This window comes from Bos indicus x Bos taurus, chromosome 26 (genome assembly GCF_003369695.1).
Source record: "Bos indicus x Bos taurus breed Angus x Brahman F1 hybrid chromosome 26, Bos_hybrid_MaternalHap_v2.0, whole genome shotgun sequence".
Taxonomy (NCBI): Eukaryota; Metazoa; Chordata; class Mammalia; order Artiodactyla; family Bovidae; genus Bos; species Bos indicus x Bos taurus.
The window spans coordinates 46,799,294-46,813,124 of NC_040101.1; the positions used below are offsets into that span (position 1 = coordinate 46,799,294).

The following is a 13,831-nucleotide window of genomic DNA, read 5'->3' on the forward strand; positions in this document are numbered from 1 at the left end:
GCTCTAACTCACACAATAATTCACTCAATAGTCCACAAACACAATTTTTAAAATGCAAAATCATACCTATTAAAGAATAAAATCTATATAACCTTGAGTTTGGTATGAGTTTTTTCTTTTTTTTTTAAAGGATACTAGAGTGGGTTGCCATATCTTCCTTCAGGGGATCTTTCCAACCTAGGAATTGAACACAGGTTTCCCACATTGAAGGCAGATTCTTTACTATCTGAGCCACCAGGGAAGTTCAAATCACATCAGGTTAATTGTTTAATTAAGCTATTTCAAAAATGAGAAAAATTCTCTACAGAATTGATGACAAATACATGTTGGAAGTAGCTTATATCATATGTCAAAGTATAAAATATTTTTTTTAAATATTCTACATAAAAATAAAAACAGAAAATTCATTTCATAAGAATCTGAATGATCAAACATGACAGTCTATATTTATTAATGTATACCATTTGTGACTGTTATATAGATAAGCATACATGATATGTAGTACAGTCTTTTGCCTAAAAACTATATATAGTTTTAAATTTTTACCTTTGAAATTTTAGGGAACATATCTAAAGACTTACACATAATTATATGTTAGCCAACATAGTATTAAAAAAATAAATATTTTGGTTTAATGTAAGGAATGATTATAATGTTTACCAGTTCAATTATTTTCAAGTATTCTATTTTGCAGACCAATTCATATTGTGTCTATACTATCTAGAACTGACCCTTTTTCAGAAACCAAGAGTGTAGTCATGACTTAGAATGAGCCAGCCAATATTTTTCACCCTCACCTCACAAGGTACATGAATCAATTCAGGTATATCAGAGCCAAGTAGATCCTATATAGAGTTGTGGGGTTCAATTATCAGAGTATGAACTTTATTTTCTCTTGTACTACATGCTGAATCGTATGAGCTCAAAGCTACTAATAGCCAAAATATGGACTTTGAAAACAGCTTCAACTAGCCAAAAAAGCAAATGAAAAGATGTATCTCAGAGTCATTTGAGCTTAAATGCTTATGGCATTTCAGATCTACATATCTGGACTTTTAATTGCACAGAACAGTGCATTGCAATTTCTTCAAATTTCTTTTGAAGAAAATTGATTAGGCAGAGAGAGAACCGAAGGGAGAGCATGGATAAATAGACTGAAAAAACACTGAAATATATTTGCAAGGTAGTAATATCATGAGACCGGCAGTTTTCAGAGGAAAAAAAGAAGCCAGGAGAAGGAAGGAGAGTGACATAGGAAATGGAGAAAGGGAAAACAGATGAGCTGGGCAGTAAGTGAGAAATGATCAGGCATTTAGGGAAAGGATGGAAGGGAAGTTTGACTCTAAAACTATTAGGGAGGTAGACTTGACAGAATAATTTTGGCAGTTCATGAACAGGAGCAGAAAGGGAGAGGGAAAAATCAAGGGCTGATATACAAGGTTCTAAACTGGTACAGTTTCATGTTGGCTGTCAATAGTCACTGAAATGAGAACGTGGGAAAGTAAAAGGAAAGGTTAGGAAGCAGAGGTGGGCTAAGATCATGAATTTAGTTTCACACTTAATGAATTTTAATTACTCGTGGGATATCCAAATGGAAGTTCCAGTTCAGGTTTGCAAATCTGCACTTTAGAATGAAATTTGGAGATGTTAGAGTTACATTTTAGCTGCCATCTGCAGACAGAAAATAGTTAAGAATTTAATAGTGGATGAAATAAATGAGAAGTATCAATAATATGAAATAAGAGAAGAGAAAAAATGTAAGGAAATATGTCTGAGCACATTAACATCTAAGACCTTCATAGAAAAAAAGAATTGCCTGAAAATGAATCTGGAATATGTCTTGAGAAATAAGATTCATTTTGATATTTGGCAAAACTAATACAATTATGTAAAGTTTAAAAATAAAATAAAATTAAAAAAAAAGATCAATCCTAAAAGAAAAAAAAAAAAATAAAATAAAAACAACAATAAAACAAAAATGTTGGGAAACAAAATGAGGAGAAAAATTCAAAGATCAAGGAATAGTCAGCAAAATTGAATAATGCAAATAAATGAATATAAGGCAATTGAAATCTTCCACTGAATTTAGCAGATAGGAGGTCATGGCTGATACTGGTACTAGGCATTACAGCTGAGTAGGGGGAGTGGGAGCCTGATTGTAATGGGAATAGTGAAACTGCTTTAATAATTCACTTAATGGGTCAAAGAATTAGGAGTTGAATTCACACTTCCAATTCTAATTTTTTAAAGAATCAAACACCTCTAGGAACTCAGTCATTTCCTACATGAGAATCTCAATCAAAACTATCACTTCCCCATAATAAGAATCCTAACTACACAGGATAGAAGGCAATATTGACCATTTCAGAAATTGTGGCTGTCTTTCCCTAAAGGACAAAACAAGGACTTCTAACATAGTATGTGGCTTCAAAAACATCTGTAACTTAAAATCTATTTGACAACTAAGACATTTTATAACAATTACAAGAATTTCTTTGCTCTGACCCTGCAAAAAGTAAAACATAAAAAAACCCACCCAAAGATGTACTTTTTTTGTGAAAGCTGTACTTTATCTAAAGATCTTGTTTCTTTTTTGTCCCTTGTTAAATTCCTACCTGTCACTTGTTGAAAAGCTGCAGGAGAGAGAATTTCTTGATGAGCTGTTGTAACAGCTTATTCCTTCCTCTTGCTATGTCACCAACATCCACGCTCAACATTAAATTACTACCTCAGAAATAAGTATGATAGTAACTGGCCCAGTGTGTGTGTGTGCACACATTCACACACATGCATACTTTAAGCAAAAGACAGACACTTGAGGTGACTTAATAACTGCAAATCTAATTTACTGGCAAGGAATTAACATATATTTAATAGGATCAAAATTGTTTAAATCTGCAAATGGAAGATGAGTAACTTATTTAGCTGAGGACAGAAAATTACATCGCAAATGGCACAAGTGGAGAGACATGATAATAAAACAGCCAACTGACTCTACAGAATATATGAAAAGCTCAGTATACTGGAGTGATGTGAAAAGTAGAGGAGGATACTGGTGTCAGCAGAGATAGCTTGTACAAGGGTTCTGGTTAAATAATTAGGTTCTGAGCAATCTTCCCCACATCTCCTTTTGTCCCATAGCTTAGAGATTAGAGAGTTTCCAGAAGGCATTGTCACAGAGCCCCACACTGAGTCATCAAGCACAAGGCCATCACTTTGCTTCATACATCACAGTAAAGCCTACCTATTGACAAGCCCTGTGCTCGTCATACACAGAGGGTTGTGAAGGAACATTTCTATGCCATGTCATCAGTGACACACAACTATCTTTCAAAAAATCCGTTCTCCTCTGGATACACATCAAGATTTCCTGTCTCAATTTCTCTTGTAGTTAAAAGTGGCCTTGTGACTGAGTTCTAGGTAAAGGAATATAAGAGGAAGTCCCATGAGCCTTGTTCAGTCCAATCTTGACCCATAATCCCCCCCTTGCTGGCTGTTTGTTTTCCACAGAAGGTTGTCTGGATAGCAGAGCCTCAAAAGAGAATTTGGAAGCCATGTGTTGAATATCATTTTTTCAGACTCCCTATACACTATTGACATAAAACCACCCACACAAAGTTACATAAACAAAAATATAAACATGGAGCAATTACATGTGAGAGTACATTTATTTCCATGACATTTATTTCCATGACAAAGAAACCAATGTTTCTTTCTCAGTTCTTATCTTCCTGGAACCAGCAATGGCTTCCCAAGACTTCGGGGCATAATCCTCAGACCTCTTTCCTTACACATTTATATCCAGGCCCAATCTTTCCTTTGAGCTTGCAGAGTCATCTAATCTGAATATATTACAGTCATCTCAAATATGATGTGATGAAAAATCAAATATTGATTTGCCTTTCTAATACCTTTCAGAATTCGTCTTAGGGACAACTCCAAAAATCTGAGAATCATCCAAGAAGTTCCCTCTCTTTTTTTCATACACCCCATTCAAGTCAGCAATACATTTATATTGGTTCTATCTTTACAATATATCCAAATAAAACTATTTTTGTCCATTCATAATGCTGATACCTTAGTCTGAGCCACTGTTTCCTCTCACCTGGATTATGGGCTTTACACCTTAACCCTGTTTCTGCTCTTGCCTGCCTACAAGCTGTTTCCACTCAGCATCCTCAAGGCGAATAAACTGAATTATTTCAAAAAGACAGTGAGCCCTCTGGATTTTCTTACTGTGTTCCACATATCTGGGAGAAGCCTCCAACATGGAACTGCCAAGAGATAAAGACCCCAAAACTCTAAGAAAAGTCTCATCCTCCAGCTAAAGAACTGGGAAAAGACTGCTATACCTACCCTATTCCAATCAAACACCAAGGGGAAAACTGGATTCCTTCTTTCTCCCCAGGTGTTTCAGTGGGGTAAAGTAGGAAGTTGATTTCCTACCACCAGCAATCCTTTCCTCTCCCAGAGGATAAGGTAGCCACCATCCAATTTCCTAATTTGGTTAATTTTGTGTGTTAACCTGGGTGGGCGCTGGAGCATCCAGATATTTAGCCAAACATTATTCTAAGGGTATCTGTGAGGGTACTTCCTGATGAGACTAGCATTCAAATTTGTAGTCTGGGCAAAATAGATTGTCTTTGCTAATCTGGGTGAGCCTCATGCAACTCCCTGAAGGTGTGAGGAACAACAACAGCAACAACAACAACAGAACTAGAGAATTTGCTTTCTCTGCCTTACTATCTTCTAACTGGGTATTGGTCTTATCTGCCTTTAGACTCATACTAGAACTAGAATATCATTGGGTCTCCTGGGTCTCCAGTTTGTACACTGCAGATCTTGGGATTTTTCAGGCTTCAAAATTGTACTGGCTCCCCCAGTGGCTCAGCAGTAAGGGATGCACCTGCAATGCAGCAGATGGGGGTTCAAACCCTGGGTTAGGAAGATCCCTGGAGGAGGGTATGGTAACCCATTTCAGTATTCTTGCCTGAAAAATCCCATAAACAGAGGAGCCTGGCAGGCTACAGTTTATGGGCTCACGAAGAGTTGGACACCACTCAAGCGACTGAGCGTGATAATTGCATGAACTAATTCCTTTGTGTATATATATATATGTATATAAAAAATATATATATATATTTGTGTGTGTGTATAAATGTGTATGTGTATATGCATATAATCTTTCTTTCTAAATAGAAGATACATATAACTTTCATTTGTTCTGCTTCTCTGGAGAATCTTGACTAATACAGTAGTGTTGGCCTGAATGGAGTGGGTACAGTCCTGGTGGAGTGGGGAGCTATTTTCTCTTCCCCACTGGACAGAAGCTGGAGGTGCTCTGATTCCCCCAGTTTCACCCTGAGCATGCTGCCAGAGGGATCTTCCACCAGGTAATCCAGGTAAGCCTCCACTCAGACCCAGAACCAGGCAGACTTAATTAGGGAGGCAGCACTAGGCTGAGCTTGTAATCTGTGGACTTCACTCCCACCTCCCTGTCCAACCCAAGCAGGACTCAGTGGAAGTCAACTTCCATCCCAATCCTGCAGCAACAGCTCAGTAGAAGATAGACCCCCACTCCCAATCTGAGTGGCTGTGGGATACCAGTGTAATCTTACACTCCACTCAGAGGCAAAGAGGCCATGCCAGTCTGCATCAAAATATAACTGAAAGGAGGGCTGCCGATTTGGGGAAAAAAATGGAACCAAGGCATCAATCTTTTTGAGGACTTGGAAAGATTTATTGCCTGGAATAATCTGTATAATGTTGCACAAGATATTAAAGATGCATATTTTAAAAAGTAAGCATGAAAAAGCAATGTGTTTACAATAGAAAAACAAAAATTAGGAAATCAAATCACAGCCCATTGTTGTTATATGATTAGCATATTAAAATAACTAGAATTTATAATATGCTTTTCTATTTGGAACTTGGGAGGGAATAAAAGGTGGTGATGGCATAAAGCAGCCAAATGTTTAAGTACTATCATAGGAGATAAATAATCAATGAAGAGAAAGAATCATAAGTATATTATGATGGAGAAATGTAGACAAAAATAAAGATACTACACTCCCAGAGTAAAGGATTGAACAAATAAGGAGACTTCACTTGAAAAGTAAAATTCATATTTAACTACATGCACAAGTGGATTTTTTTTAACAATGCACACCTACAACTTTTATTAAAATAAAATAGGCTCTAAAAAAGCACTTTATGTGCACATAGACATACACACAGACATGTGTGTACATTAATGTATAAAAAAAGTGAGAAAGAAAAAGTAATCTATATCCAAATGGCAACTGTTTACAAAATATGTATTATCCTCCATAAATACTAAAAATGCTTGTTGCTTTAGCTTTTTCTCCTTCACGCAATATTGTCTACTGAAGTCACCATCATTTGAAAAAACTATTTGCAAGAGCAATAAAGTGAAGCCTTATTATCTGAAGCTCTGTTGAATTTTATTCTATTCTTAAACCTCATTTATATTAAAGTATAAGCATTTATATAATATGTACTAGTCAGAACTCAGTATATCCTGAGTGAAAGTTTCACAATAAACCTTACAAAGATGTCTTAAAGCCTTGCTGTCATTCTGTAAAATATTAGCACATTGATGTAGCTAAGGCTCCAAACAGAGCATTCTAGTTCATGCTCACAGTATCAGATAGCAGGTTGTTTAGCAGACTGTGAAGGCTTTTTATGTGAAGGACTCATGCAGAGATATTAAAAAATAAAAGTAAACTGGGAGGGAACATTTGTACTATATCACCTACCTTGAAGAGGTTAAATGGATGACATAAGCACCAGGAGTCGTTCCTGGTACACAGCAGGCACTCAATTAATATCCTCATGGAGATAAGATAATATGTTCATAAAAAAGCAACTTAAGTAACAGAGAACAAGAAGGAACTCTTAAAAGTGTGAACTATTAAAACAATCAGGAAAGAATAATAAAACAATGGCCAAAATACTTCCAGGCCAATTATCTTTTAACCAGTATCATAGCACCTGGACTGCTTGTCATAGTCAGTAATGACCTCTAATTTTTGAAACCAACATTCATTTCTTAGTTCTTAGCTTCTTGGCATCAGCAATGGCCTTTAATACATGAATCCTTCTTCAAAGCGTCCCACGATCCCCTTCTCTTGTCCCTCATACATCTTTACTCTTCTTAATCCAAACATTCACTCATTGTTTTCTAAATTCTTACCACTTTTCTACAAATAGGCTTTGTAGTAAATAAATAAGTAGGACCAAAAGTCATTACGAGGATGAGACAAATGTTCATGGTCACAACTACTATTTCAGTTGTTCTTAAGAAAGTAGAATGGACTCAGGGAGACCACTACTATAGCAACTGTGCGAACTAATACCACCATTCTCTGCAAAGCATAGAGGAAACTTTTTATTGCAGTTTCACACTGAAACTCCAAAACATCATTTCAGCTTTTCCTTACTCTGTAGAAACTAATATTTAGAGCAAATATGCATTCATTGATTAAATATTTATTGACTACTTATGGAGTTCTGGACACTGAGCTAGTTAGTGGAACTGCTAAAATACATTGTGCAAAGCAAAGCCCCAGATGAAATATGCTCTCATTTAATTTGCAGAGCAAGACTATGAGGTAGAAAATAATATCAGAGTTTCACAGGTAAAGCAACTATAGTTTATCAGTGTTAAATTATTTACATGTAGAATAAGGGGTGAAGCAAGATTTGACCTGAGTTCTGACTCTCAAGTCTTTACTGTCTAAATTCTACCTAAATGGTGATGATGATGATAAATATCAATCTCTGTTTACTAAGACATTCCTTGGTTTTATCTCCTATGCCAGGATGCTTTACGTCTGTGAATTATATCTTTGGCCACCATTTTAGATATAGAAGCCCAGGCTGAGAAGTGAGAAAACAAGCTCACCATTAGTAAAGAGACTAGGACAGATTTAAGCTCAGTTCCATCTGCTCTCCTGACCTTAATGCTTGTCTCAATTTTCCATCTTTGCATTAATAAGGCTCTTTGTTCTTCCTTTGGTTTTTCTCTTTCTCTATCTGGTCTGTTTCTTTTTCTCTGTCTGCCTGCCTCAATTTCCTTTTTTGCTTCTGCTTTTAGAATTGTTGTTTCTATTCCCCTTTCCTTATCTTTTTTTCTTTTTTAACCATTTATTTTTCAATCAGTCTGTCTCTTTCTGTCCATTTCTCTCCGACTCTATTTTGCTCCTTCACTGTTTCTACCTTTCTCTTCACTCCGTTCCTTTCTCACTGTGTATTTCAGTTTCTCTCTCAGCTCCCATTCTGTTTATTCCATCTTTCATTCTGTGTCTCTAACTTACTTATCTCTCTTCTTGTGAGTCTCTCTGTTTCTCTTCTTCATGTAGCTACCTATATAACTCTCTTTGAGCATGTATCTCTGTGAGTATCTCCTTAGGACATCTCTAGTCTCTGTCTCGCAGTCAGTGACTTAAAGTTCTAAAGAAATAACCTCTCATCCAGTTTAATGGACCTTCTCTGGATTCTAGTGATGTGCTGCAAAGTTGACAAAATCAGTCCATTAAATGGTAAAGCAAAAAGGAAAGTCACTGTCCTTGGATAAACAATTTGCATTTCCATAAGGATTCAGTGATGCAGAATCAGAAAAGGCTCATTCTGACACCTCCATGAAAACAACAGAGAGAGCATTCATTAGCTGGGCTCCCAACTGAATGATGCACTTCATCGCATACACTGCTGTCCTCCCTGATTCAGGAAACAGTGCTTAATTCTGTCTGAAACCCGCCTTTTCAATAAGCATTAGAATGAATGACTTTTCAAAGTAATAGGAACTACACATCTGCCATAGCCTGAGACTGCTTACACTCGCAAAGCCATAAAGAAAGTTACACCTCCTGTCAATTTCTTATCCATCAAGAAGCACAATAAACAAGCTTGGAATTTTTCTGTTTACCAGTCAGAAGAAAAGAAATGCTTTAGTTTCTTGAAATAATGACTACTTTTGCCTTTTACCTTTATAGTTTCAATAGCCATGATCTGATATTGAAGGTTGAGTGCAACTTTTAAACTACTCATGAGCTAAAAGGAAATCTATTACATTGCTCAGCTAGAAACTTTTATTCTTTAGAGTGGAAATTACGTCTCTGCTGTTATTACTTGTTGATAGATATACACACCCAGAGACACAATCATCTTGAGGAATTGGTAGACAATCATAATTATTAACTGTTAATTGATTACTAGTTAGCAACATACAGGTTTCTTATTCATTAACTTGGCTGATCTTTACAAAAACTCTGGTAGGCTTTTTCAGAGATGTTTAGGGACTGTGCCAAGGCTTAGAAGGAAAATTATTGCTGTCTTTATACCAGAATCTGAGATTTCTTTACTCCTTATATCAATTAATAAAGAGAAAGTGTGTGTGTGTGTGTGTGTGTGTGTGTGTGTGTGTATCTTGCTCATTAGTGTCTCGTTTATTTGCAGGCTGAGACAAAATAATATTCATTTAGTGATCCTTAGAATCTGACACTATGGCTTATACATCACAGGTGGTGATTCTGCTTCAAGGCCATACTATTCATACTCACATTCAAAACTACCTCCTCATTCTGCCTCCCCTTATCCACTCACATGTTCAGGGAGGTAATGGTTACATTTGGAATTTCCATGTATATTTTCTTGTCCTGTCACCATTTCAATCTAAGTGGCTCTAATATTCAATTTGAAAAAAGGCTGTATATTAATTCAGTTTCTGAGTGCTTTGAACTTTTGGAATTTATACAGAGATTCTACCAAGAGAACATAATTTTGCCATAAATTACTCACAGTAGCTCTTTTTCGCACTCAAGACTGACTTGAGCCCTAATGAATTCCCACAGTTCCTTCCAATATTTCCTCATGCAACCAGTGATATTTGAGCATGAAACTAATATAGGAAGCCCCATATGTCATCATTAGTTTGGAATCAATGGTCTGCCGTATTATAAGCTGCTGCTGCTGCTAAGTCGCTTCAGTCATGTCCGACTCTGTGCGACCCCATAGATGGTAGCCCACCAGGCTCCCCCATCCCTGGGATTCTCCAGGCAAGAATACTGCGGTATTACAAGCTAATAACAAATAAATCCCAGTACAAAAGAAAATATATCTATATCCAAGCAAACTTTTAGTTAAAATAAAAATAGTAATAAAAATAATTCACCCAGGTTGAGTAACACTATTTTTTCAATATTACATAATTCTATAGCCTCCTCCATGGACACATGTGGAATCTACAGAGACAGAGAAAAACAAAATGGTTCATAGACACAAGTGATGACAAGAGTAAGAATAACTCTTCAAAAAGTGGGAAAAAAATGACTATAACCAACTCTTAGAATTTAAGTAAAATTAAACTTTTAGTTGATAAACACATCCACTCCATGCAGAAATTATCCTGTCTTCTGTTGAAATTATTTTTTCTGCCATCTTGAATTTATTCATAGGTTGGGATCCTGAGTAAAACTTAAAGCTGTATCTTCCCCTCAACGTTAAGGCTACAATGAAATGTAAATGTATACTTGTTAGAAAAAAATTGAGATAATAGCTGAGAGAAGTTTTGTATTATTTTACACATGGAAGTAGGGATGAAAGTTCCTATTGTCTGATATTATATCTGTACATTTACAATAGGAGGAATATACTTACCTATTCTTTAGAAAATTCACATTTAGGGGATTGCTAAGTCACTTCAGTCGTGTCCAACTCTGTGCAACCCCATAGATGACAGCCCACCAGGCTCCCCCATCCCTGGGATTCTCCAGGCAAGAACACTGGAGTGGGTTGCCATTTCCTTCTCCAATGCATGAAAGTGAAAAGTGAAAGTGAAGTCGCTCAGTCGTGTCTGACACTTCATGACCCCATGGACTGCAGCCCACCAGGCTCCTCCGTCTATGGGAGTTTCCAGGCAAACGTACTGGAGTGGGGTGCCATCACCTTCTCCTTATTGTTTTTAAATTTTACTTTGTATGATGATTATACAAATTCTCATTATTTATTCAGTATCAAAAGCCCACATGATCAAGTGATTAGAGGAAAGATTAATTACTCAATACACATTTGCCTGACACACATTTTTTGATCAAAGAAAAATAATAATTACCTTTTGAGTTTAACTTCAAACTTGAGCTTTGAATCAAAATTCTGGGGAATTTTTACAAAGGGCTTGTTTATGTTTGCCTTTAAAGTTGGATGGCGAAAAGACAATCCAGATTATACAAAATTTAAATGTGGAAAGACTAAGAAACAAGTCTGTAATGAATGTTTAACTTAAATTCTTTCTTCTTAGAATAATAATTATTACTGTTAATTTTTAAACTACTTTTATAGCTCAGTCACTCAGTGAGCTCAAATAATCTCATAAATGGATATACTATAATTTTAAAAATCTCTTAGAAAGCAAGAGTTCTTAAACCTCTTTCTAAAGGATACTCAAAACTTTACCCCATAATATTCCACACAGGCAGCTAATAGTAAGATAGCACACATGCTTATCTGTTCAAGTCCCTGAATGGTTAATGTTTAAGGGTCATTTTTGTGGCAAACTGCTGGAAATCACATTCCCTGTTTCAAATGCACATAACTGCACCATCTGAGAGATGAGGGTGTCTGCGCTCAGTGCAACTGGGCACATATTAAATTGAACCTCTATTTCTTAGGAGAATGAGTCCACAGTCAAGGGGATCGAGTTGCTGAAATTTGAAGACTTGCACATACAGATCAATGCACCGACTTACACTTAGCCACAACTAAGAAAACTAAAGGAACTAACAGAGGAGCCATTTGCAGTGAAAAATAAGTTCCCATGAGCATGCAGACAAAGTTTCACACAAGGTGTGCAAACTACAGGAAGCATTCTATGTTTACAATGTGCCTCTTTCACAAAGTATTTGCTTCCCTGACTTTAAGCAAGACAATAACCCTATGCTTTAAGTATTTGGTTACCAGATTTGACAATTAGCTCTACTTGTGAAAGCGAATGAGTATGGACTTGGAGTTAACCTTACATGAGGCCGTTACATTATACTCAAGTTAACAATGCATCTCTGCATCCGTGTTACAATTCCATCACACTGATGAACATCTGTGCATGCTAGAGACACATTAGTATGTGTTTAATGTAAAGACCACACCACAAAGCAGGAAAGCAGTTAGTACCATCTAGTATTAATTTTGTTTTACAAGGAAAAAGTCCACCTGGATTCAAATTCTAAATGGTTAATGCTCCCAATATTTTTGTAAAGGAGCTGATACTCTAATACACTGAAAAATCTATATATAAATATCAGGATACTCTAGATGACTACAAATCACAAAATATAATTCTGTTAATTGTGAAACTGTTAGCCACTGCAACTTGCCTACTAACTCTAACCTCCTTCAACTATCACACACAAAACAAAACCTCATGCACGTGTACATGAACACACAAAAATCGAATATACCATGTCAATGCTGACACCATTTTCCGATATTTTGTCAGGGAGACAGAAACAAACAAACAAAAAAAGAAAAACAGTTGAGGATTACAGTTACATTTTTTTAAAATGACAAACCACAGAGTCATAATTCAAAAGCACGTGTCTTTCCAAAATTGCATTGACTTCTCAACAAAATTACAATACCACACAATAATCCAGAAGGTTGAGGGGACAAGGGGTTGTGCTCATTTTTCCAGCAGATAATTACATGTACATCATTAGTGCTCAAGTCTTTGAACAGGCTTGACAGAAAGTGATCTCTTGACAGAGATCTATTATGCTAAAACAAAGTCTCAACTTTCTCCACACTTGACTCCTGCCTTAAATTTGAAAGACCAAGAAAAGAGAGGGGGGAAAAAAACTTACTTGCCAGTTTAAAGTTTCATCTTTAGCCCATGTAAGGTTATGCAGCAAGTTTTCTTGCAAAGGCTGTCTCCTGCACATTCCTTTCAAAACAACCAATGTTCATAATCTAGGTCCAAGACGGTTTGTTCTCACGTCACACTTCTCGTTTCTGGGAGGCATTGTTATCCAGTTTCACATCACCAAGAAAAACGTAACTAGAGATTAAAAAAAAAAAAAAAAAAAAAACCTCAACGTATTAATCCAGAAGGCATACCATCCTTCTCCGGGTTCTGAGATATATGCCAACCGCCTTAGTTATCACAAGCAACTAACTCTAAGCTGCTAGCAGGGATCTGTCTGCCCTCTATCTGTTGCTATTAGCTCAGCACGTTGATTCACTGGCACCGAAGCAACAGCAATTAGCTGTCCTGCTTCAGCCCTTGCAGGGGAGAGCTGAAGGCTGTAAACCACACAGCGACCAGGGAGCTCTTTGCACCAATTAGTGGCAGGGGCTACAACCTGATAGACAAATTGATGCCCCACTGATCATCAGTGTTGGCTGCTTTATTGTACTGCGTCCTCTCAGCCTGTCTGCCGGTTCTCTCTGTTTTCTTTTGTGTGGTTGTTTTTGCTGTTTTACTTTATCAGCATTAAGAAGTTTAGCTGCTTACATTCCGTGACAGTATTACTGACAAGTCAAAATAGTCTCTTAATCTCCTTTCATCATTCTCTCTCCCTCTCTCTCCCCTTTAAATCTAGCCTTTTATATCAAGTCCTCCACATCTTCATATCTTTAGGGCGTAAGGAAACTTCACTCATTCTATAGAAGCTAAAAATAATATTTTCTTGGTTCTTATAGGCACATATTACTCATTAACAGGTTATACAGAAACATACTATAAAATAGTGTATATTTCTTCAATATTGTGATATATGAGATGCCGACAACAATATTTTGAAAATGGACATGAAAA

At 36.5% G+C, this 13,831-nt stretch overlaps 1 protein-coding gene across 8 annotated transcripts in view; it reads right to left on the reverse strand.

Annotated features, from left to right (window-relative positions):
- The window catches only part of PCDH15 (protocadherin related 15), a 1,046,857-nt gene extending 1,033,657 nt beyond the window's left edge, over positions 1-13,200 (reverse strand). For 6 of the 8 annotated variants that reach the window (XM_027528919.1, XM_027528921.1, XM_027528918.1 and 3 more), the window contains exon 1: positions 12,879-13,195. The gene's annotated coding sequence lies outside the window, so the exon portion shown is untranslated. Of the gene's footprint in view, positions 1-12,878 lie in introns of all 8 variants that reach the window. The other 2 variants (XM_027528924.1, XM_027528922.1) reach the window with 2 other exon arrangements.
- Positions 13,201-13,831: the final 631 nt, after the last annotated feature.